At 46.8% G+C, this 24500-nt stretch overlaps 1 protein-coding gene across 1 annotated transcript in view; it reads right to left on the bottom strand.

Annotated features, from left to right (window-relative positions):
* MUSK (muscle associated receptor tyrosine kinase) overlaps nucleotides 1–24500 on the bottom strand; it is a 479574-nt gene that overhangs the window by 160913 nt on the left and 294161 nt on the right. The window lies entirely within an intron of this gene.

Below are 24500 nucleotides of genomic sequence, written 5' to 3'. Positions count from 1 at the left end.
CAACGTGTTGCAGTCCAATGCCTTTTACTCACAGTTGTTTTCTGAGCCATCTCTGCCGGCAATAACTGCCCAAGCCGTGCTGCGTCCACCAGGTGCGGGGCTCGGTCAACCCCCGGGCAATTCAGGAGTATAGCCCAGAACTCCCTTCTTTCCTTTCTCTGGCCGTGCCCCACCAGTGACCAAACTTCTGTCCAGCTGCCGCGGATCTATGCGGGCAAACGTGGGCCCCGTTTCCCGCTATCCTATATGGTGCCTTCCTAGCAGGTTTGGCGGGGGGTCGCACCAATAAATGATCACGACCTCCGGTTCTTGGCTGAGGGATGATTTACCTCCACCAATTTGGGATCCGGTACCCTTCTCTTGCCTGACCCGTCACCCGATATCACGCTGGTCCTTAGGGTCCCTTCTGCCTTCGTGTCTCTGAGCCTTTCTATTCCTTGGTTCCTTCTCTTTCTGTTCCGTTCCTTCTCCTCTTCTCCCTTCTGGCTCCGGCCTTCACCCTAGGCCTGCCTTCTGAGCAGAGCTCCTACAGAGCCTCTGCTCCCTGTCAGCTCTCTCTCTCTCTCTCCACCACTCCACTCCTGAACTAAGATGGTGCCCGCCTTATATACCTCCTCCTCTGTGTGTGAGCTCAGGTGACCAGCACCCAATGAGCTCCTACCTATGCTCAGAAACCGTCCCCTTCTGCTCCTACACCACTGGGTTTTCCTCCCCCCTCCCCACTCCAGCCAGGGACATAGTCAGTTGTGCCTATGTAATGCACACGCCCGGGCTGAGCGGCGTGTGCGTGTGATTGTAGTGATTCCACTGTACCGTACCGGAGAGTGCCTGGAGGGGCGTAACTAAGTGTCTGCCCGATCCGACCAAGATCGCACGACGGCATACGACGCCAGTGCACCAGGGAGGAACCGAGCAGAGGTACCAGGGTCTACTCCAGGTCAGACTCCGGACACGGCTGTTGGCCCACACCGGGGAATACAGGAACTGGAAGGTTTAGGCTGGCACACTGGTATGCAGACGGTGAGGTACTGGCAGGTACAACAGGTTGGAGCACAGAGAGGATAGAACCCAGTACAGACTGGGACTTCTGGAACAGAACCGCAGAAGCGGTATACAAACACAGCAGGTTGAGAGCAAGACGAGGCCGCCAGGAGCGGAGCAAAGAGTCAGAGCAGAGCGAGGCTGCCGGAGCAGCGAGCAAAGGGTCTGAGCAGAGCGAGACTGCCGGAGCAGCGAGCAAAGGGTCTGAGCAGGGTAGGACTGCCGGAGCAGTGAGCAAGAGGAAACAGAGCGAGACTGCCGGAGCAGCGAGCAAAGGGTCAGAGCAAACTACCGGAGCAGCAATCTAGAGGGAGCAGGGCGAGACTGCCGGAGCAGCGAGCAAGAGGGAGCAGGGCGAGGCTGCCGGAGCAGCGAGCAAAGGGTCAGAGCAGAGTAGGACTGCCGGAGCAGCGAGCAAAGGGTCAGAGAAGAGTAGGACTGCCGGAGCAGTGAGCAAATGGTCAGAGCAGACTGCCGGAGCAGCGAGCAAGAGGGAGCAGAGCGAGACTGCCAGGGCAGCGAGCAAAGGGGAGAGAGCAGAACGAGACTGCCGGAGCAGTGAGAAAGAAGGAGCAGAGCGAGACTGCTGGAGCAGTGAGAAAGAAGGAGAGAGCAGAACGAGAATGCCGGAGCAGTGAGAAAGAGGGAGCTGAGCGAGACTGCCGGAGCAGTGAGGTAAAGGGAGAGAGCAGAACGAGACTGCGAGACTGCCGGAGCAGTGAGGTAAAAGGAGAGAGCAGGATGAGACTGCCGGAGCAGTGAGAAAGAGCAGAGCAGGACGAGACTGCCGGAGCAGTGAGAAAGAGCAGAGCAGGACGAGACTGCCGGAGCAGTGAGCAAGAACAGAGCAGGACGAGACCGCCTGGAGCGGTGAGCAAGAGCAGAGCAGGACGAGACCGCCTGGAGCGGTGAGCAAGAGCAGAGCAGGACGAGACCGCCTGGAGCGGTGAGCAAGAGCAGAGCAGGACGAGACCGCCTGGAGCGGTGAGCAAGAGCAGAGCAGGACGAGACCGCCTGGAGCAGTGAGCAAGAGCAGAGCAGGACGAGGCCGCCTGGAGCGGAGAGCAAGGCAGAGCAGGGGGGACAGGGCTCTGTTCACACGGAACAGACAGGAAGGGAAAGGCAGAGCCAGATACCCACAGGGTACTTGCAGAGAAGTAGCGAGTGGACCACAAACTCACAAACGGGAGTACAGAGACAACAACAAGCAGGAGTTAGGTACGAGTTCAGACTCTGCAGAAAAAGGAAAGGAACGGACAGAGAAAAAACAGGTAAAAGACAGGAGAGAGTTCAGACTGGAACTGAGTGTACGGAGGAGACCGACACTGCAGCGGAATACAGGAGCGGGTCTGGGAATACGGCCCCCAGAGAGGCAGGACGAACAGGCAAGGAGCGTGTTCAGACAGGACAGACAAGATACAGGAGCAGGTCTAGGTAATCGGCCCCTAGAAGGCGGGAGGAACAGGCTAGGAGCGTGTTCAGACAGGCCTGGAAATACAGCCTCCAGGATAGGCAGACAAGAGGCAAGGAACGTGTACAGACTGCAGGTTAGGGTACACAGATAGGACACAGTACAGACATGGGAACAGATACTGCAAGACAGGTAACATAGACAGGACCTGGCATGTCAGAGACATAAGCCAACTGACAGGGCAAGATGCTCAGGCAGGGATTGATTGGAGCAGCTGGGTTAAATACCAGGTGACAGACAGCAATAGGCTGAGGACGCACAAGGGGTGTGACCCACAGCAGGTACAAAAAGCAGGAAGTGATCGGGCGCCGCCCTTAAGCAGCAGAAACAGACACAGACAGCATGGAGGGAAGCCAGAGAGACATTCTCAAGTGCGCACTCTTGCACAGTGGGAGATGGACCACTATGCAAAGACACCGCCAGGTATGTTACAGCCTACATATATATATATATATATATATATATATATATAAATGGGAGCACCTTCGAGCTGTCCCCCGGAAATGGGGTGTGTGTGGTGTATACAGCTAACTGAGCCCTGGTCCATATTCCATCCTTACCCGGGAGTGGAATATCACACCTCTGGTTGAGGTGCAATACCCCTGTAGCGGCCGAACCCTCGGGGCACCACACATGAATCAGAGCCTGGCTGCACGATTACAGCCAAGTATATTTTTCTGTGATATGTTCTGGCATTTCTGAGAGAATATAATTAAAAGATCCTGCCAAGGATCATAGCTGGAAACCAGACTGGTCCTGTTCCACCCCCGGCTGGCTTTTCCCAATGAACAGGTCCCTCCCTGATGTGCACACAGGGAGAGACCTGTCAATAGTCTCTGACCCTCTAACAGTGCGGGAAAAGCCATCTGAGAGTGTAGCCGGACTAGTCTCAGCTCTGGCAGTGGTCCTCAACTAGATCTTCTTACTATATTTTCTCTGAAATTTGTTCAGAGAGGAACATACCTGGCTGCAATTGTGCAGTCAGTCTGTGATTAATGCTGCTTGATATTTGGGCAGCATGAATCAGATGACAGGTTCACTGTCTTTTCAGGAGAACTTGCAACACAATGCCTGTGTCTTCTTCGAGCTCCTTCCTACTCCGTCCACTCCCCGCTCCATAGAACTTTATGAGCACCAGCTGCCATTTTCTGTCTCGGCAATGGGAAAAATCTGAATTCACTGAAGACAGATTTTACCTAAGTAATAAGAATTTTGAGAAGGAATGATCAGTTCTGGAGGAGAAAAACAAGCAAACTTCTCTTATAAGTAATATTGATTCATGAATAAAATAAAAATAAAATGACAGTTACTCTTTAATACATATCTTCAGAAGTACCATAAGGATAACAATACTACATTACTATCATTTCAAGCAAAGCCGTTTTTTTTTTTGCCTTTGTAATACAGTTTAGATAGAAACTACTGTACAAGCTGTTAATCTAGCACAAAGTAAGCTACCCTCATACATTATTCACACCCAAGAGTGTCATTTATCACACTCCGAAGACCTGCTCAGAGTGACAGCAGCAAACCAGGATCATCATCCTGACCAGAATAAAGTGTTACATGGAGATTTGTTGATCTTATTAATGTGCCCGCTGTACTGTGCCAGCTTCCGGGGTAAGCAGCGTTATATTCAGACTGCGGGTGATCGCCAACAGTCACTGAATGCTCACACTATGAACAATATTACATGCTCCAGAGGTGGAGAAATAACCAGGAATTCTTCATATAAATGTGTTCTGACAAATCATTGATTCTGCCAGGGTTTTCTGCATACATTTTGTGATGGATATTATCTGTGCTGTTTTCAATTCCTCTTTTACATTTTTGGTTCCTGCAGAGGGAGACTTTGACGCCAAGCTTGCCCACTGTGGCAGGCTTTTCGGGACAAAACACTATTACATTTCCTGAGGTCTGCTTTTAATGTGACCAATCAAGCTACAGACTTGGCTCATGATATACCAGTCAACAATAACTTCATAAAATCTGGGAATTTGGAAGAAACAGATAATTTGTATGTAGTACATAACTAAAAAAATCTAATTACATGGACTATTAATAATAGTCATCTTTTTAGAGTGTACAAGAACTCAACATTGGCATTGGGTGAATTAGGGTATTTGTCCTTGTGGGGTGCACTTATATAGTGCTGTGTAGCCCGTCTGATCTAATAATATGGGTGTTATCAAGGCAGACACTGGCATCACACCTAACAGTGTGACTGGCGTCTTATGTGTGCATTTATAATGCTAGGCAACCACCCCCTCCATGAATTGGTAGGTTGTGAGTGGTTATTTCATCAGTATTTTGCACCTGTACTACCTCTGCCTTTATCATGGCGGTCTGCCGTATTCTGCTACTGCATTGGAATTGTAACCTGTGTTGGTGAGTATGGCCACTTTTTTTTCTGTGATGTTTCTTTTTAATTTATATCCTTTTTCAGTTAATTGATGTGGAAATGAAATATAAAAAAGTCCTATCATGGGCATATAAAAGGTCTTATAGGGCCCTTGAACACTGCAAGGCAGGGCTATGGTACATGTAGACACAAAGTATGTATGGATTATATCATAAACTTGCAGGTACAGGTCCTTCCTTACATTTCCTCCTGGCTTTACAAATCCCTAAATTAATGGATGACTGGTGCAAAGTGAGCAGCTTTGAAAAAAACAAAACATAATTTCCAGCTACTTCGTTGGGAGATGTTTATGCTATCTGTCTCTTTATGTGACCACCCAGTGGTTGTGATGCGAACCGCTCTCTGTTCAGGGTTTTAATTACATGGTGCAATAATGTGTCAAATTTATGTCATGAGACATTGGAGTCCCTAACGAAATTAGGAGAAAGGTAAGGATGTACACATCTGTACTATGAGAGGCCAATAATGGTGAATGTGTATGTTTCTGGGGTCTTCCAAATACATAGTGATAAGTTAATTGGCTATGAAATTGAAAGGTGTGTGATAGAAAAATTAGTGCACTATATCAGCAATGAGAATTCATGTATCATTATGTCAAATGAAGTAAAAAAAAAAAGAAACTTGGTTAAAGGAAACCTGGCATGTAATAAAAACCATATCAACATGCAGACATAGGGTTAATCTGCAGGTTAATAGTGTTCTGAAGCTGCCCAGTGTCGGCGCTTCCAGGAGGAAATAAAGTTTATAACTCATGGCAGCCTTGAGCTTTCATTCATAAGGGTGGGCTGACACAGCTTCAGTCACCGCTCAGTACATAGTGAGTAGCATTAGAGATGGCTGTCAGTTAGTGCCTGGACACGGTTACAGCCACCACTCACTATGCACTGAGTAGTGACCGAAATAGCTCCGGCCCACCCCTTCGACTGAAAGCCGGAGGCTGCCGAGAGGAATAAAATCCATTTTCTCCCCACTATTAACCTGTAGATTTACCCGATATTTGCGGGCTAATAATGTGTTTTTTACGTGACAGGTTCCCTTTAAAGGGAGTCTGTCAGGTCAGCACAAAATAACTGTTCAAACCAAGCAAATGTATTTATATATCATTGGTATGGCCAAACAGTTCAGTGAACAGTCATACCTATTTGTTTTTTGCATTTATCCCTGCCCTTCTCTTGTTCCTGTAAAGCCAGAGCTGTCAATCTAGGAAGAGGAGGAGGGGATACAGTACAGACCAAAAGTTTGGACGCACCTTCTCATTTAAAGATTTTTCTGTATTTTCATGACTATGAAAATTGTACATTCACACTGAAGGCATCAAAACTATGAATTAACACATGTGGAATTATATACTTAACAAAAAAGTGTGAAACAACTGAAAATATGTCTTATATTCTAGGTTCTTCAAAGTAGCCACCTTTTGCTTTGATGACTGCTTTGCACACTCTTGGCATTCTCTTGATGAGCTTCAAGAGGTAGTCAGCGGAAATGGTCTTCCAACAATCTTGAAGGAGTTCCCAGAGATGCTTAGCACTTGTTGGCCCTTTTGCCTTCACTCTGCGGTCCAGCTCACCCCAAACCATCTCAATTGGGTTCAGGTCTGGTGACTGTGGAGGCCAGGTCATCTGGCATAGCACCCCATCACTCTCCTTCTTGGTCAAATAGCCCTTACACAGCCTGGAGGTGTGTTTGGGGTCATTGCCTGTTGAAAAATAAATGATGATTCAACTAAACGCAAACTGGATGGAATAGCATGCCGCTGCAAGATGCTGTGGTAGCCATGCTGGTTCAGTATGCCTTCAATTTTGAATAAATCCCCAACAGTGTCACCAGCAAAGCACCCCCACACCATCACACCTCCTCCTCCATGCTTCATGGTGGGAACCAGGCATGTAGAGTCCATCCGTTCACCTTTTCTGTGTCGCACAAAGACACGGTGGTTGGAACCAAAGATCTCAAATTTGGACTCATCAGACCAAATCACAGATTTCCACTGGTCTACTGTCCATTCCTTGTGTTCTTTAGCCCAAACAAGTCTCTTCTGCTTATTGCCTGTCCTTAGCAGTGGTTTCCTAGCAGCTATTTTACCATGAAGGCCTGCTGCACAAAGTCTCCTCTTAACAGTTGTTGAAGAGATGTGTCTGCTGCTAGAACTCTGTGTGGCATTGACCTGGTCTCTAATCTGAGCTGCTGTTAACCTGCGATTTCTGAGGTTGGTGACTCGGATAAACTTATCCGCAGAAGCAGAGGTGACTCTTGGTCTTATTTCCTGGGGCGGTCCTCATGTGAGCCAGTTTCTTTGTAGTGCTTGATGGTTTCTGCAACTGCACTTGGGGACACTTTCAAAGTTTGCCCAATTTTTTGGACTGACTGACCTTAATTTCTTAAAGTAATGATGGCCACTCGTTTTTCTTTACTTAGCTGCTTTTTTCTTGCCATAATACGAATTCTAACACTCTATTCAGTAGAACTATCAGCTGTGTATCCACCTGCTTTCTGCACAACACAACTGATGGTCCCAACCCCATTTATAAGGCAAGAAATCCCACTTATTAAACCTGACAGGGCACACCTATGAAGTGAAAACCATTTCCGGTGACTACCTCTTGAAGCTCATCAAGAGAATGCCAAGAGTGTGCAAAGCAGTCATCAAAGCAAAAGTTGGCTACTTTGAAGAACCTAGAATATAAGACATATTTTCAGTTGTTTCACACTTTTTTCTTAAGTAAATAATTCCACATGTGTTAATTCATAGTTTTGATGCCTTCAGTGTGAATGTATGTAATAGTGGGGAAGGACGTAGCCTTCCTTTGGCACTGAAGTAGTTAAAGAAAGTGTTCCCATAGTTAGACTTCTCTGAACTGTTGGTAGACCAAGCTAAGGGGTTAGCTTTAGTGGTCCAGTCAGTAGAGTAGAGGGGGAACTTAGTGCCCTGATCAAGCCTTGATTGATATACAGCTTGTTCCTGGCATATTTCCTTGTGGGCTGCAGCACCTGTAAACAGCCACAAGATGCCACTGTCCTGGGTGCAGATGTCAGGTTGAGTCTGCTAGCAGTGTTAAAAACAGTGATGAGTTAATGCTGTGTGATGACAGCTCACCGAGGGTGGGCACATTAGGAAAATCTCTGTTTTAGTTTCCAGGATCAGGAAGTGATTCTTCAGTTGGAGATAGGACAGTGAACCGTGCGGGCAGCCTGAATATATGGTGGCTGCTAGGGTAGACGGGAGCTCCATACCCTCAGACAGTGGGATCACAAGTGTGAAAGTCTCCCTACGCAAGAGCAAGAGTCCTGTTAGCCGGCCGGAGAAACTCAAAAGAAGGGTTGAGGACCCGGGGCACTTCTAGCAGGAGGCAGAGGAAGGTAAATAGGACTCCAGGCTAAGACGTGGGGGAGAGATATCAGATCCAGATGACTGTTGGTATTGCAGAAGAGTCTCTTGGGCTAGAGATTAGAGTCACAGAGATGCTTCACTTAAAGAGGGAACCAGGGCTGAAGAAGTTGCCAGCGCCTGTGAGAGAGATAATAACCTGTCGGGCCTTATCCATTATATCTGCCTGTAAATACTGTACATATTCCTCTTCCCCGAGTAAAGTCCAAGTTATGGTTAAGAGCCTTGTGTCCTCTGAATTTATTGCTGCCCTTGACCCAGAAGAGAAATGCCTGGAGACAGCCTCGATCGGATGGTTTGAAGTAAGTGGAGAGCACCACATACACAGCCACACATCAGAGGGAGGACACGAATTGTCTGTAGGGTGCCAGAGCGAGAGGGGGCTACAGCTCGCCCACGACTACCTTGCTGGGGCACCTTACATGTACAATTTTCAAAGTCATGAAAATACAGAGAAATCTTTAAATGAGAAGGTGTGTCCAAACTTTTGGTCTGTACTGTATATCAAAAAGGAGTAGGATGGAAGGAGCACTGGACTGTTTGACCATGCCGAGGATGTTCCGAGAGTCTGTGCTTCGTTTGAACAGTCATTGTGTGCTGACAGACTTCCTTTAACATATGTTGACTATGCTAAAACCACTTGGGTCTGAATTACCAGCTTATGCAGTTGTGGATCTCAGCCCACTGGTCAATTGACTGACAATCAACACCTCATTTCATGAAGGTCAAACAGCAGCTGTCAACATTAAAATATAAATGCCCTCCCCATCACATTAATCTAAGGCTTCTTGTTTTGGCTACTCTTGTTATTTCAAATACTGAAGCTTGTTCAATGCCACAAGGAGAAGTTTCAGAGCTGATGAAAAGGGAAGGGTCTCAGAGGGACCTGGAGAAATGGTTCAGCATTATAGTTGGATGTTAGTCTGAAGACTTCATGCTAGTTTTATTTCTAACTGAGGAAAACAGAAACCTAACAAGCTGAAGTTTCAGTCTATAGTGGAGGAACTAACACATTCTTGGAGCCTCATCACTGTCTCTACAGAGGCATGTCTTGACCTTTAGAGAAGGAGTCCTGGCAACTCTGAAACCACAAAATAGTGCTGACATGAGGCATCAATGCTCATTCCTGAAGTGGCTGATCCAGTCATTTAGCATTTTCTTCTCATAGCAGTCACTGAGGAAGATTTTTAGTGCCAAATAGATCTAAGAGCTTTGGCTTCAATTGTGGCCAAGTACTACAGAGCCATTAGTGAAAGCACCAGGGACTCACCATTGCTGATGTCATGAGAACATTAGTAGGGTATTTAATGACCAGAATTGTTTACTGTGTCTAATCAGTGTAAATTATGATTATTCTCTCTTTACGCTAATTATCAACATAGAACATTCTTTTTTAGGAATAATATGATTCCATAATTTACTGCATTATATGATATATATTCATTTTTATTGTAACTATACATTATATACATTGACCATGTTTTTTCATTCAAGACACTTTCATTTCATATTAAAAAATATGTGATGAAAAGATACATAATATATTACATACATTCTAATATGCTTCATATTTCCTCCTATGTTATGTTAGGCTTTTCACTGAATGAAAATAAAATCTGTATCTATCAGTTCCAACTAATTCATTGACTCTGGCACATTGATTGTTACAAAAGAAGGCTCAGGTGCACTTATGCTGTAGTTTATAGTTATAAATGGTGGCAGAGATCGTGTGTATAATGGTACATACACCTGTGTCAGTGGAATATGATCAGAAGAGATTTTGGGGTTGATTCATTGACTGGTGTTGCGCAATCCTAATGAAGCGCTATCTGGAGTATGATGCGTCCAATTCATTAAGAGGTGCACGGCACTTAATGAATTAGGTGCATCACTTCAAGAAGCCCTTCCATGAAAATTTTGAATTTTATAAATCTGTGTATATGTATATATAATGTGTTTGTTAATATACTCAGCCACCACTGCCTTCTTCAGGATCCAGCGCAGTTCTGCTCCTCTTCTGAGTGACATCTCCACTTTTCAGACCCTCTCCGGTCACTGTATGCTCTACAGTATGTGGGAGCCGGAAGTCTCTTTTACAATGTAAGCATATGGGACCTTGTTCTGATGCTCCATAGACTCACAACGTAAAAGCCACTTCCAGGTCATGGAAAGTCCACTGTGACCTGGAGAGTCTGAAGAGCGGTGACGTCACAGAAAAGAGGAGGGAACAGAGCTGGATGTCAGAGAAAGTGGCAGTAGGTGAGTATATTAATACACATACACTACATTTCATACACATATACGCATATTTATTAACCAAAAAATCTTTATGGGAACGCTTTTTTAACTGGTGTAGAGTAAGTTAAACGTAGCTTTTCATGAATTTGAAAAGTGGGTTAAGCCGCATCCCGTCCCGCCCTTGTTCAGCCCATATTTGCATAGTTTGACATCCGTATCAGTGCCTGCTTGTTACGCCACCTGGTGGCACATGTGGATTAGTGGACCCACTGTGCCACAGGGCCGGGTCTGCCTAGGTAGGGGTGTAGCTAAGCGCCTACCTGGTGTTCACTGCAGCTCCAGATGGTGGAAACAGGCTGGTCTGCAGGTAGCCACCTGGTACCACTCCTAGGCAGATGCTGGCTCTGCAGCAGCTGACCCCAGGAGTCAGGTTAGCTTACATAGACTAAGGCTCCATTCAGACTAGTAGGTTCAGGATTATTGCAGAACGGTACTGACATAGAGACTCAGGCGAATACTTCAAGGTTGAAGCAGTCCGGGTATTTGGATAGGGAAACGTTCAGACAATGTCCGCACCAGGGGACAATGTTCAGGACACTGGCCACATCATGACCAGGGGACTTCGGGAACTGTACTCGCAGCACCAGGACCAGGGGGCAATGTTTGAGGCACTGGCCACTCCACGACCAGGGGACAATGTTCAGTGCACTGGTCACACCAGGACCAGGGGACTTTGGGAACAGGATTGGCTGCACTAAAACCAGGGGACAATGTTTGGGCACTGGTCACACTGGGGACAGGGATTCAGGTACAGGACACTGGCCACACCAGGACCAGAGGACCTAACAACTCACTAGTAGGGGAGGCTAAATAGTAATGAAAGCTGTTGCTTCAGCGACTCCCTAAGAGAGAGGGAGTCTTTTATACAGGATGACTCTCAGTAATAGGTTGAGAGCCATCCAGCAGGTGAACTCATTATTAGTGTTGAGCCACCCCCGTAGTGTTCGAGTTCGGTTCGGTTCGTCGAACACCCGTGTGTTCGCCGAACTGTTCGTCGAACTGTTCGTCGAACACCTTCGAACACCGTTAAAACCAATGGCAGGCAAACAAAAACACATAGAAACACATAGAAAACACCTTCAAAGGTGTCCAAAAGCTGACAAACTGCTCAGAAGACATAACTAACACATGGAAAAGTGACAAGTACATATAGTCATGCGAAAATAAAAGAGGTGGAGGAGTAAAAGGAGGGGGAGACACAGATATAGGCATGTCATGCCCTTCTAAAATCCAAAAAGTGAGAAGCCGACACGGCCAGTCCGCTCCTGCCCGTGCCACCTCCGTGTCGCCGGGTTTGTGCCAGAGCCGCGGTGAACCCTGACGGCCAGCCCCCCTCTCCCAATACTGGTGCCTGTCCGCTGGTGGGTCGAGCGAGCCCCCCTGTGGTGGAGGCAGCTCTAAGCTTTTTAATTTAAATTGTCTCTCTAATTTGAATGAATACACTTTAAATCCATTTACAAGGATCTATTGGAGGGCAAGTCTCATGCCAGCAGCCGCGGTAATTCCAGCTCCAGTAGCGTCCACTAAAGCTGCTGCAGTTAAAAAGCTTTTATAAGGATCGAGCTCGGCTGTCCACCGCAAGGCATCCTACTGCCAGTCCCAGCCCCTATGCCTTGGGGTGCCTCCTGATGCTCTTCACTAAGTATCCCATGGTCCCGAAGCATTTCCTTTGAAAAAATTAAGTGTCTAAACTACAGGTGGTGCAGCTTGCTTAACAGCCGGGATAATCCGCTTACTAGCAGACACTGCTACTAGGCACAAAGTATTTCCTGGGCTAGATGCAGTTAAAAATTTGTAATTAGATACTCTCGTTGGATGCTGAGAAAGCATTCCATAGAGTCTCCTGGCACGCCATATATGATTCTCTTAAAAAGCTTGGGGTAGGGGTCTAGGGGACCCTTTTATAGCCAAAATCACGGCCCTGTATCGCAATACGTCACCTAGGCTGAAGATAAATGGAACTGTAGCACCCTGAGGGCTCGGTTGCTAAAGACGTATTGCACCTCACCCAGAGGTGTGATATCTCACTCTCAGGTATGGATGGAGTGTGGATCAGGACCCGACACCTGCATGCATTACACCACATTGCCGTGGGGCAGGGCGACCAATATGCCCCTGAGATGGGCACGACAGTCCCTGTCCCTGGCTGGAGTGGGGGGAGGGAACACTGAGGAAGGGGAACCCTGTAGTGCAGGAGCAGGGAGGAAGCAGTTCCTGGGTGCATTGAGAAGGGAGTATAAAAGGTGGGCACCATCTTAGTTCAGTGCAGAGAAGTCTGAGCAGAAGTGGCAGGGAGCAGGGGCTCTGCATGAGCTCTGCTCCAGAGGCGGGCCTAGTAACAGAGGCCCAGGCCTGCAAGAGGGAGAAGGAAGGAAGAGGAGCGGAGAAGGCTCCAGGAACGAGGAATGAAGGGATCCCAGGGGTGCGGACGGGCGAGTCGCCACCGCACGCCCGAATCCACCTGCGTGGAGGGGTCAGGCCAAAGGGGGAGACCGGTCCCCGAACTAGTGGAGGCAGGAAACGACCCTCAGCTAGAAACCGGAGGCTCTGACATTTTATGTGGCGCAGCCCCTCGCTACACCCACTAGGAAGGCACCACATAGGGTCAGGGAAACTGGCGCCAAGTTTACCAAGAGGAGGCCCGAGGCAGCCGGACAGAAGTGTTGGTAAGAAAGGCCAGACAAAGGACACACAAAGGGGGTCCTGTGAAGTGCTCCAAAGTTATCTGGGAGTTGTCTGAGCCCCTCACCTGGTGAGCACAGTACGACGTGGGCAGCCGTTACCTGCAGACGTGGTCTGGATAATAAGAACTGTGAGTAAAGGCCCTGAACTGCATCACTGACTCCGTGTCGTTACTGCTGCTGCCCTGCACCATCACCCCCATCCTCCGCATACACTGCCCTGAGGCTATACTCCTCCCGTGGGGAGTTATGCTACGCTCTGCTGCACCCACAACACCAGCCTCAGTGGTCTGCCCTGTAGCGGCGGTTCACTCTGACCGCAATCCACGGGTGGCGTAGTCGGACATTTAAACATGAAAACCACATAAATAGTTCCGCCACTGGTTTGACCGCCCTGAGCCACGGAACTGGGTAGCCGCCACGAAGACTACAACCACCAGCATCCACCAAAAAGGGTCCGGTTCCGGGTGTCCCAAGGCCCAGGGGGTGCGTCAGAACATTTTCATCACCTTTCACAATCACCAATGGGACAAGGCAGTGATGTCCTCTGTCCCCTCTCTTATACATCCTAGTGACGGAGCACCTGCTCTCATCAATTCGCCATAACCCCAATATTAGGTGGATTGAGGTGGGAGGCACCGAGTACAAGTGCTCTCTATTTGCTGATGATGTCCTAGTATATATCACTCAATCACATATATCCATCCATGCTGTTATGGCTGAAATAGATCACTTTGTTACATGGTAAAATTTTAAAATCAATGCAGCGAAGTCTGAGGCCCTCGATGTCTCCCTCCCCAAATCCATATAGGATTCCATCCAGTCCAACTTTCCCTTTGCCTGGCCCTCACAGGGTATCAAATACTTAGGAATTCCTATTCATAGAGACCTCTCCCATCTATGTTATCTTAATTTTGGGCCCTTTATTGAACAACTCCATACAGACCACGGTTGGCAAGTTAGAACTGTAAGATTCACTACGTGAACCACTGGTGTTTTGTGGAAAAGCACATGTACACTGCGTTCCAAATTATTATACAAAAAGTGTTTAGGAGTGATAAGGGAAGAATTTGTTTGTTTGTCAGTTAAACTCATTGATGGTGATGTGTGTCAGGGCTCTTTATATCACTGTAAGCAATTGCAGACACCTGTGCTAATTAGTTTGGCAGGTGTGTCCAATGAAAGGCAAGACTACTTAAGAAGGCTCTCTCACATTATTAAGCAGCCTACATTTTCTGCCAAAATGGGAAAGAAAAAGGATGTGTCGGCTGCTGAGAAGCAACAAATTGTGGAGTGTTTAGGTCAAGGCATGACTACAATCAACATTGTGCGATGATCAGGATGAAGTGTCCTGGCAATCAAGAAGTATGTAGCTGATTCACAGTACACACGTGTGCGTGCTGATAAGGGCAAATTGAGGACTCTTTCCTACAGGCAATTACGTCAGGTTGAAAGAGCAGCGGCAAAAAAGCCTTGTCATAGCAGCAGACAAGTTTTTGAAGCTGCTTGTGCCTCCAACGTCCCCCGAACAACAAGATGCAGGGTCCTTCAGAGGTTTGCAGCTGTGCATGCGCCATCCTGTCGACCTCCTCTATCCACTTCACACAAGCAGAAACGGCTCCAGTGGGCCAAACATTACATGAAGACTGATTTCAAAACTGTTTTGTTCACGGATGAGTGCCGTGCAACGCTCGATGGTCCAGATGGATGGAGTGGAGGATGGCTGGTTGATGGACACCCCACGCAAACACGGCTACAGCGCCAACAAGGAGGAGGTGGAGTAATGTTTTGGGCTGGAATCATGGGGAGAGAGATTGTCGGCCCCTTTAGGATCCCTGAAGGCGCTAAAGATGAACTCCATAATGTATGTGGATTTTCTCAAACAGCACTTCCTGCCATGGTTCAAGAAGAAGAACCGTGTATTTCACAGCAAGATCATTTTTCTGCATGATAATGCACCATCTCATGCTGCACATAAAACATCTGCATCTCTGGCTGATATGGGCATAAAAGGGGACAAACTTATGGTGTGACCCCCATGCTCCCCTGACCTCTACCCCATTCAGAACCTTTGGAGCATCATTAAAAGGAGTGTCTATGATGGCGGGAGGCAGTTCACATCTAAGCAACAGCTCTGGGAGGGTATTCTGTCCTCATGCAAAACAATTGAAGCAGAAACCATCCAAAACCTGACAAATTCAATGGACGAGAGAGTTCAGAAGCTCCTTTCGAACAAGGGGTCCTATGTGAAAATGTAACATCACCTAGAATAAAGTTTTGAGTTGAAAACTGTTTGATTTCAGTTTCTAACAACCTGCTAATGCTTATAATTTCAAAAATGACCATTTTTTTGGTCTTTATTAAAATGAAAAGGTTGATCGAAAAGTTTGGGGGATCTAAGAGTGTGGCAACCCAGTAGTCATGATTACTTCGAATTCTGACAATATGAGGGTCATGCTGCAGGTAGTGCAGCAAGAAGGCACTTATGTGCCTTGCGCATCTCGGAGCCCCAAAATTATTTTCCGGGCTAGATGCAGCTAAAAATTATTTTTAATTTTAAATCTGGTGAAGCTTTAGTATAGATGGCCTAATAGGATCAGTGCTGCACACTGCTACAAAGCCCAAATTATTTTCCAGTCAAGATACAGATAAACATGATTAGTAATTTGAAAGCTTAAAACGGTTGGTAGGGTGATTTTAACCAATCATCAAGCTTTTACTCTCCCCAGGATGACACAGGGGTAGAAAAGTCGTTTCGGATCCATGATTTGTTCATCTTTATGAACGTGAGTCTGTCTACATTATCAGTGGAGAGCCGCGTGCGCTTATCTGTCAGCACACCACCAGCAGCGCTGAACACACGTTCAGACTGAACGCTGGCTGCGGGGCATGACAAGATCTCCAAGGCGTAAGTGGCTAGCTCCGGCCATTTATCCAGATTGGAAGCCCAAAAAGAGCAAGGGTCCAGTGACACAGTCGTGGCTTCAATGTTTACTTGGAGATACTCCTGTACCATCGTCTCTAGGCGTTGACTATGTGTCAGACTTCTTGTCTCCTGTGGCCTTGCAAAGGATGGGCTAAAAAAGTGGTGAAATGATTCCGCAAAATTGATGTTACCAGCAGATACTGTGGTTCTGTTACGGTTTGAGTGCTGAACACTTGACGGTCCCACGGTTGGCAAGTTGGAACTGTGAGATTCACTACGTGCACCACTGGTATTTTGTGGAATAGCACATGTAAGATTCTGCAACAGTCTCTGCTGATACTCCTGCATGCGTGCATCCCTTTCTATGGCAGGAATAATTTCTGCAAATTTACTTTTGTACCGGGGATCTAACAGTGTGGCAACCCAGTAGTCAGGATTATTTCTAATTCTCACAATTCGAGGGTCATGTTGCAGGTAGTGCAGCAAGAAGGCACTCATGTGTGTTGCGCATCCAGGAGCACCAAGTCCCTGTTGTGTTGGTGGCGAGGTAACAATCATGCTTCCTTCCTCTGTCCTCTCCCCCCAACCTCGCACAACAGAAATGTGATCAAGGTCTCCCTCATCTGATGAGTCTTCCATCAGTTCGTCCTCCACTTCTTCCTGGGCTCCTGCACCTTCCTCACTAGTTTGGCTGCTACCATGCGCCCTGGTAAAACCATCTCCCCCACCCTCACATGCCTGCCGCCTTGGTGCTGCCGACCGTCTGGACCTTGCAGATGTTAGCCCTTCCGCATACAACTCCTCCTCCTCTACTTCCTCCACCTCCTCTTGTGCCACCACCTGACTCCGAATTCTGTTTAACATGTGCTCCAGCATGTAAATCACCGGAATAGTCATGCTGATAATGGCATCGTCAGCACTAAACATCTTCGTCGCCATTTCAAAACTGTGCAGAAGGGTGCATAGGTCCCTGATCTGAGACCACTCCTCCAGCGTGATTTGCCCCACCTCTGAATCTCGTTGGCCCAGGCTATACGTCAGAACGTATTGCACCAGGGCTTGTCGGTGCTGCCACAGTCGCTGCAACATGTGCAGAGTTGAATTCCACTGGGTAGGCACATCGCATTTTAGCCGGTGAAGTGGCAGGCCCAACGACTTCTGTAGAGATGTAAGTCGCTGAGCTGCGGGATGCGAACGGCGGAAGTGAGCACACAGCGACCGTGCCCTCTGCAGAAGGCCATCTAGTCTGGGATAGTGGGCTAGAAATTGCTGGACAACCAGGTTCAACACGTGAGCCATACAAGGCACGTGTGTGACATTGCCCCGGCGAAGGGCCGCACCCAGGTTTGCAGCATTGTCGCACACGGCCTTCCCTGGTTTCAGGTCCAGTGGAGACAACCATTCATGAAATTGGTTCTCCAGAGCTGACCACAACTCCTCAGCTGTGTGACTCACATTTCCCAGACATTTCAATGTAAAAACCGCCTGATGACGTTGAGCCCTACTGCCAGCATAGTAAGGAGGTGTGCAGGATCCCTTCTGCGCAGTTAGAAAGCTTGTGGCATGACCAGACAGGCTTTGGGTGCAGGTGGAAGACCGAGAGGAGGTTGAGGAGGCAGAAGCAGTGGAGGAACTTTGACATAAAGAGGATTGACGCACAACTCGTGGGGACGGCAAGACTTGGACAGCAGCCCCTTGTCCTGCTGTCACCATAGTTACCCAGTGCCCAGTCAGCGACATGTAACGCCGCTGTCCATGCCTACTCGTCCAAGTGTCTGTGGTGAAATGCACCCTGTCACACACAGAGTTTCTCAAAGAAGCGGTGATGTTGTGTGCGACATGCTGGTGGAGCGCAGGCACACCTTTCTTTGAGAAGTAGTGCCGACTGGGCATCTGGTACTGGGGCACTGCGATGGACATAAGGTCTCGAAAATCCTCTGTGTCCACCAGGCGGAAAGGCAGCATTTCTGTAGCCAAGAGCTTGCAGATGGTGAAATTCAACCTCTTAGCTTTCTCATGGCTAGGAGGAAATGGTCTTTTACTTGTCCACATCTGAGGGACCGAGGGCTGGCTATTGTGCTTAGACGGGGTTGATAAGGGTGTCCCCGGCAAACTGCCGGTCTGTGAGGAAGATGCAGGCGGACATGTTAGGTTGCCTTGATCCAAAGGTGGTGCTATCGATGTCGGACAGCGCTCAACACCAGCTGGTGTTACCACCTCCAAAGAAAATGATGACCTGCCAATCACGCTGGCTGTTGCGGGTAAAGAGGTGGCAGGTCTGCGCCCCAAAACAGGTGTGACTGCTGTCCCCCCAGTCACAAAGGATGAAGAGGCCGCGGATGCACAAGATATGGCAGACGGTGATTGGCCCGGCCGGCTAGGCCGCATTGTTGCACACTGAGCTTCCCACTGCAACTTATGCTTCATGTCCATGTGCCGGTTCATGCATGAAGTACTCAAACTATGTATTTTTTGGCCTCTACTTAGCTTTTGCTGACAAATGTTACAGATAACACGAGTTGGGTCATCTTTATCGATCTGAAAAAATGCCCAGGCTATGCAAGGCTTAGCACCCATGCGACCTGAAGAGCCACCACGACTTGTGGTGAGAGGCAGAGTTGTGTTTGAGGATGCAGTTGTTGACGTGCTTCCAGTACTACGTCTCTGTCCAGGAAGGCGCAACCTGACCTCGTCGTCACTAGCATCTTCCTCCACCTCCTCTGCTGACCTCATCTCTTGGCTGACTGTGGGTTGACAGTAAGTGGGATCTCCGACCTCATCATCATCACCCTGTGCGTTATCACACCCGTCGTCCTCAGAGCCAACCTGTTCCTGCCCTGACAAAAAACTAAAGTTGTCGCTCCAATCAGGTATTTGAGTCTTATCATCGTCTTCCTCATTGTCTCCACCAACAGGAGTTACAGTTTGGGAATGAGGGTCTACATTATGGTCAGAACCTTCTGCGTCTGGTCCTGGATCCGACTCATAAAGATTCTGGGCATCAGTGCAGATCATTTCCTCGTCTGGATTCACAGAAGCGCTGGAGTCGACCTCTGATTCCCAGGCTATAGTATGAGTAAACAGCTCTGCAGACTCAACCATCTGTTCTACCTCATACTCAGACGGGCAGCTGGAGATTTGGGAGCTGTGAGGAAGCAAGTGCGATTTGGGTGACACCTTTGAGGACTGGAGTATTTGTGATGTTGAAGTTGATGTGGAGGAGAGACCACTTAAAGGAGCACTTGATATCCGTTGAAGCACCTGCTGTTTTTGTGCCTCATCTGGAATTTGTAGCGATTGGCGTGGCCGTAAGAAAGGGATCTTATCACATTGTCCGCTAAAAGAAGTAGACATTTTAGTTTGGCTGGAAGATGGTCTTTCTTCTGCAGATGTTACTGTTGCTTTAACACCTACCCCACGGACACAACCTTTTTTCCCCTTCCCAACACGCCTATTCCCCTTTCCACCAGCAGCAGGCCTTTTTCCACTCATTTTGGTGGTTAACTAATTCACAACTCTGGAGTTGTTTGCACAAAAAAAACAATGGATGGTAACCGAGCAGAGCTGAGTGGCCAAACTGTGGTATTAGGCCAAAACTATTGGCTGGGTTAGATGCAGAAAAAAATTATTTTGAATTTGCAACCTGATGGAGGTCAGTATAGATGGACTAACACAAATAGTCCCACACACTGCTAGAAGCCCAAATATTTTTTCAGAGGTACTGTAGATGCAGATAAAAATTATTTTTAATTTGCAACCTGATGGAGGTCAGTATAGATGGACTAATAGACCAAGTCCCACACACTGCTAGAAGCCCAAATATTTTTTCAGAGCTAGATGCAGAAAAAAATTATTTTTAATTTGCAACCTGATGGAGGTCAGTATAGATGGACTAATAGACCAAGTCCCACACACCGCTAGAAGCCCAACTATTTTTTCAGAGCTAGATGCAGAAAAAAATTATATTCAATTTGCAACCTGCTGGAGGTCAGTATAGAAGGACTAATAGAACAAGTCCCACACACTGCTAGAAGCCCAAATATTTTTTCAGAGCTAAATGAAGAAAAAAATTATTTTTAATTTGCAACCTGATGGAGGTCAGTATAGATGGACTAATAGACCAAGTCCCACACACTGCTAGAAGCCCAAATATTTTTCAGAGCTAGATGCAGAAAAAAATTATTTTTAATTTGCAACCTGATGGAGGTCAGTATAGATGGACTAATAGACCAAGTCCCACACACCGCTAGAAGCCCAAATATTTTTTCAGAGCTAGATGCAGAAAAAAATTATTTTTAATTTGCAACCTGATGGAGGTCAGTATAGATGGACTAATAGACCAAGTCCCACACACTGCTAGAAGCCCAAATATTTTTTCAGAGCTAGATGCAGAAAAAAATTATTTTTAATTTGCAACCTGATGGAGGTCAGTATAGATGGACTAATAGACCAAGTCCCACACACCGCTAGAAGCCCAAATATTTTTTCAGAGCTAGATGCAGAAAAAAATTATTTTTAATTTGCAACCTGATGGAGGTCAGTATAGATGGACTAATAGACCAAGTCCCACACACCGCTAGAAGCCCAAATATTTTTTCAGAGCTAGATGCAGAAAAAAATTATTTTTAATTTGCAACCTGATGTAGGTCAGTATAGATGGACTAATAGACCAAGTCCCACACACTGCTAGAAGCCCAAATATTTTTTCAGAGCTAGATGCAGAAAAAAATTATTTTTAATTTGCAACCTGATGGAGGTCAGTATAGATGGACTAATAGACCAAGTCCCACACACCGCTAGAAGCCCAAATATTTTTTCAGAGCTAGATGCAGAAAAAAATTATTTTTAATTTGCAACCTGATGGAGGTCAGTATAGATGGACTAATAGACCAAGTCCCACACACTGCTAGAAGCCCAAATATTATTTCAGAGCTAGATGCAGAAAAAAATTATTTTTAATTTGCAACCTGATGGAGGTCAGTATAGATGGACTAATAGACCAAGTCCCACACACTGCTAGAAGCCCAAATATTTTTTCAGAGCTAGATGCAGAAAAAAATTATTTTTAATTTGCAACCTGATGGAGGTCAGTATAGATGGACTAATAGACCAAGTCCCACACACCGCTAGAAGCCCAAATATTTTTTCAGAGCTAGATGCAGAAAAAAATTATTTTTAATTTGCAACCTGATGTAGGTCAGTATAGATGGACTAATAGACCAAGTCCCACACACTGCTAGAAGCCCAAATATTTTTTCAGAGCTAGATGCAGAAAAAAATTATTTTTAATTTGCAACCTGATGGAGGTCAGTATAGATGGACTAATAGATCAAGTCCCACACACCGCTAGAAGCCCAAATATTTTTTCAGAGCTAGATGCAGAAAAAAATTATTTTTAATTTGCAACCTGATGGAGGTCAGTATAGATGGACTAATAGACCAAGTCCCACACACCGCTAGAAGCCCAAATATTTTTTCAGAGCTAGATGCAGAAAAAAATTATATTCAGTTTGCAACCTGATGGAGGTCAGTATAGATGGACTAATAGAATGATGCTATGCCCAAAAGATTTTTCTTCACTAGGTGCAGTAAAAAAATTGGTATTCTATACACAGGTGTTATATCTTGCAACACAGATAGGCTACTCCACTGACTAACACACTCTGCAATAGGCCAAAAAGGATTAGCTTTGCTAGATTCAGCCAAATGCTGTGAAAAAAACTTGCACAGCACTGGCACAGACCTGCCTGGCAAAAACTGATAGGAACTCATGTAACCTAGTCCTGAAAAGGACTCCAATTACAATTAGTCTTTACTCCCACAACCTATCTATTTAAGAGCACAGACCTCCCTGATAAAAGTCATAGGAAATGCTGTAACCTAGTCCTTAAAAGGACTGCAATCACAACTATTCCCTACTCCCAAGCTATCTGTATATTTGTGCGAAAATTGGCTTGAAATTAACAAGGTATAGCACACACAGCAACAGCGGTGCCGTCTAACACGCAGCTGCAGCAGTGAGAAAATGGTGGCGACGGGGAAAATGGCTTGGTCTTATAGGGCAAGGACATGTGACATACACTGCCAATCACACATGCCCTTGCTTGTGTGAAAAAAAGCACTTCGCTCCGTGTGTGCGCTGCTGATAGGCTGACAGATTGCACCTCCCCACTGCAAATGCGGGAAAGAGAAAAAAAAATGGAGATCTTCATTGTTCCTGCAGAGATCCATCCCCTGCCCCTCCCCCCGCCCCGCTGTACACTCAAACTGCGTATTAACATTAATTTTCATCATTACTGAGAAAAAATCCAGTTATGATTTTGGTGCACGAACAGTTATCGAACATAACCTCGAACAGCCGAATTTTTCTCAAATTGTTCGTGTTCGCCGACCGGCTCGAACACCGCCCAAAACAGCTCGAATTTGAGATTGGCGAACAGTTCGAGTAGAACAACGCTCATCTCTACTCATTATACTAAATGCTTACCAGCAATTCGCTGGGGGCATTTTACTATGTGTGTACACTGCCCCTTAAAGAATGAGGAAGCGGTCCCGCGAGGCGTGCACAAGCAGGAGACATGCCAGTAGAAGGGGACCACACCGTGGGGCTGGAGCAGTGAGTATGCCAGTGTCTCTGCATGGGGGAGGGAGGAAAACCATGCAGGGGAGCTGGCAATGGTGTTACACTGCTCTTCCTACCTCTGCTTCTGTCGCCAGGTGGCGTCCCACTCTCATTGCTGGTGATGCGGGGTGATAGTTCTAGTTTTGTGTTCTCTATGATTTGCAGTCTCATCCTAGGACAAGTCTCTATGACTTGCAGTCCCATCCATACTGGGAAACAGAGTTAACTGCTGTGTTGTTTGGGTGGAGCTGCAAGTTATTTAAGATTCTGAAACACTGCTGTCCACTGTCAGTTACAGTGCCTACAAGTAGTATTCAACCCCCTGCAGATTTAGCTGGTTTGATAAGATGCAAATAAGTTAGAGCCTTCAAACTGCAAACGAGAGTAGGTTTTATGAACAGAAGCATAAATCTTACAAACCAAAAAGTTATGTTGCTCAGTTGAATTTTATTAAATTTTAAACATAAAAGTGTGGGTTAATTATTATACAACCCCTATGTTTAATATTTTGTGGAATAACCCTTGTTTGCAATTACAGCTAATAATCGTCTTTTATAAGACCTGATCAGGCCGGCACAGGTCTGTGGAGTTATCTTGGCCCACTCCTCCATGCAGATCTTCTCCAAGTTATCTAGGTTCTTTGGGTGTCTCATGTGGACTTTATTCTTGAGCTCCTTCCACAAGTTTTCAATTGGGTTAATGTCAGGAGACTGACTAGGCCACTCCAACACCATGACTTTTTCCCTCTTGAACCAGACCTTGGTTTTCTTGGCTGTGTGCTTTGGGTCGTTGTCTTGTTGGAAGATGAAATTACGACCCATCTTAAGATCCTTGATGGAGGAGCGGAGGTTCTTGGCCAAAATCTCCAGGTAGGCCGTGCTATCCATCTTCCCATGGATGCGGACCAGATGGCCAGGCCCCTTGGCAGAGAAACAGCCCCACAGCATGATGCTGCCACCACCATGCTTGACTGTAGGGATGGTATTCTTGGGGTCGTATGTAGTGCCATCCAGTCTCCAAACGTCACGTGTGTGGCTGGCACCAAAGATCTCGATCTTGGTCTCATCAGACCATAGAACCTTGAACCAGTCTGTCTCAGAGTCCTCCAAGTGATCATGAGCAAACTGTAGACGAGCCTTGACATGACGCTTTGAAAGTAAAGGTACCTTACGGGCTCGTCTGGAACGGAGACCAATGCGGTGGAGTACGTTACTTATGGTATTGACTGAAACCAATGTCCCCACTGCCATGAGATCTTCCCGGAGCTCCTTCCTTGTTGTCCTTGGGTTAGCCTTGACTCTTCAGACAAGCCTGGCCTCGGCACGGGAGGACACTTTCAAAGGCTGTCCTGGCCGTGGAAGGCTAACAGTAGTTCCATAAGCCTTCCACTTACGGATGATGCTCCCAACAGTGGAGACAGGTAGGCCCAACTCCTTGGAAAGGGTTTTGTACCCCTTGCCAGCCTTGTGACCCTCCACGATCTTGTCTCTGATGGCCTTGGAATGCTCCTTTGTCTTTCCCATGTTGACCATGTCTGAGTGCTGTTCACAAGTTTGGGGAGGGTCTTAAATAGTCAGAAAAGGCTGGCAAAAGAGATCTTTAATCCACACATGTGAAGCTCATTATTCTTGGTGCCTGAACTACTTCTTAA

The sequence above is a fragment of the Phyllobates terribilis genome, unplaced genomic scaffold, assembly GCF_046119375.1.
Source record: "Phyllobates terribilis strain yellow unplaced genomic scaffold, ASM4611937v1 Scaffold_1__5_contigs__length_1240528914, whole genome shotgun sequence".
NCBI lineage: Eukaryota > Metazoa > Chordata > Amphibia > Anura > Dendrobatidae > Phyllobates > Phyllobates terribilis.
This window is presented reverse-complemented; position numbering and strand designations above follow the sequence as displayed.